Raw genomic sequence first — 1,967 nt, forward strand, 5'->3', positions numbered from 1 at the left:
ACAGACCTTGGCCAGCAGCTGGAGTGCATTTCCAGACAGTCTGGCTCCAGTTTTGGGCAGTGCATGCTGCCCTCGTGTGTGACACTACTTCCCCTTGCATGGGGTGTTTTCTGACCACTGGGTAGCTAGGGGTCAAAAAAACTCAAAGAACCCTGTGCTGCTCTTCTGCAGCATGGAGAAGAAGTAAACGTGCACTATATGGCATGGCAAACATATCTACTGATCCAGGGATATGAGTTTTCAATTTCCTATGGAAAAACAGAAAGACCCATGGAGAAAAATCTGATTTTTTTTTTCCCTTTTAGCAAAGATACCCATGTATTTCCCACTCTTGCAAAGAGCTCTGCAGGCTGGCAGAGTTCTTTGCAAGAGCTAATTGCAAAAAGGGTGGGAAACCCCCAACCCTGTCTGAAGGGAGAGGTGGGGGAAGGGTGGGGCTTGAGGCTTTCAGTCACTCAAGGCTTGGCACAGAATCACTGTTTGTTTCTGGAGCCTAAGGTAAGTGGAGCTTGCAGGGGGCTAGTGGCTTGCAGTTCATGGCAGGGGGGCACCAGCAGGACATGGGTGGCAGGTGTGGTTGTGAGAGACTGCCAGGGCTGGGGGGAAGAGGCAGGTGGGAGGCAGGGTGCAGGTGTGTGGGTGGGGGCTGACGGAGTGGGGAGGTGTTGGGGGAATCCTGACATGGAGTATCTGCTGGCGATACATGGACAGGAAGTGGCATGCTATTGGCCCTTCAGGGAAGTGCAGAGCTTGCTTGGGCCAATTAGCATGCCACTTTGGACCCATGCACTGCCAGCCAGGTGGCCACTCCATGTGGGGCTTGCCCCAGTCAGCTTCCCACAGGAGTGCCTGCCCAGCTGTGGGTGCATGGACTGGGAGCAGCATGTTATCAGCCCAATTGGGATCTGTGCTTCCTACTGTGGCTTCCCTGAAGGGCCAATAGCACACCACTCCCAGTCGACTGGCCGGCGGCCAGGAACCACTCCAGTGGGAAGCTGGCTGAAGGAGTGGGGAGGTATTGGGAAAAGCATGGAGCGCCCACCCACCTGGCAGCATGTGAACCTGGAGCAATGCACTATCAGCCCTTCAGGGAAGCTTCACAGGGAAGTATGAAGTCTGCTTGAGCTGATAGCATGCTGCTCCTGGTCCATACACCACTGGCTGGCTGGGCACTCCATGTGGGGTGGGAAGCAGGGCAGCAGGGAAGAGTGGAGCTGCACATAGAAGCTGCTTGATGCTGCAAACTGCCCTGCTTTTCTTCCCCAGGGCCTCCACAACCTGGCAGGTGCAAACCAGCATGGCAGGAAGCAGCGGAGCCACACAGAGAAGCTGCTTGCTGCTGCGAGTTCCGTGCTGCCTGGTGATGTGCCTCCTGCATGTGGAGCTGCAGTGAGAGCAGTGGCATGGGGTTGTGCCCCTCAAAGGAGTGGTACATGCAGGAGGTAATTGGACCAAAGTAGCAAGGAGCTCACAGTGGCAAACAGCTTCTCATGGCTCTGTTGTTCCCTGCCATGCTGGGTCATGCCCACCAAGCTGCAGAGGCCCTGGGGGAGGGAAGCAGGGAGGGACCCTGAGCCCACAGCCTGTGCCTGCTTCATACACAGATCTGGGGGTGTGGTTAGCCTCTGTCCTCCTCAGTAGTGCACACAGCAGCAGGGAGCCAGTGCCCGCCAGGGCAGGCAGCAGAGGGGAGCAGCTCTTGACCTGGGTCCATAGCCCTGGCATCTGGGGGCCTTCTCTTGCAGGGTTGGGAAGCAGGGGCTGTGGGTGGTGGGTGAGGGGCACAAGGAAGGCTGTGTGAGGCACGAGCAGGGCCAGGGGGGCTGTGGGGAACCTTAATCATGGGTTTTGGGGGGTTTTGTGAGGAGAATTTGTGACTTTGTCAGGGAAAGCCAAGATCCCTGTGCATCACATAGTACGTGGCTGCTTATCTGGACATGGCCACTTACTTCTACTTTGTTCTTCCT

Source organism: Alligator sinensis, unplaced genomic scaffold, assembly GCF_000455745.1.
Source record: "Alligator sinensis unplaced genomic scaffold, ASM45574v1 scaffold33_1, whole genome shotgun sequence".
Taxonomy (NCBI): domain Eukaryota; kingdom Metazoa; phylum Chordata; order Crocodylia; family Alligatoridae; genus Alligator; species Alligator sinensis.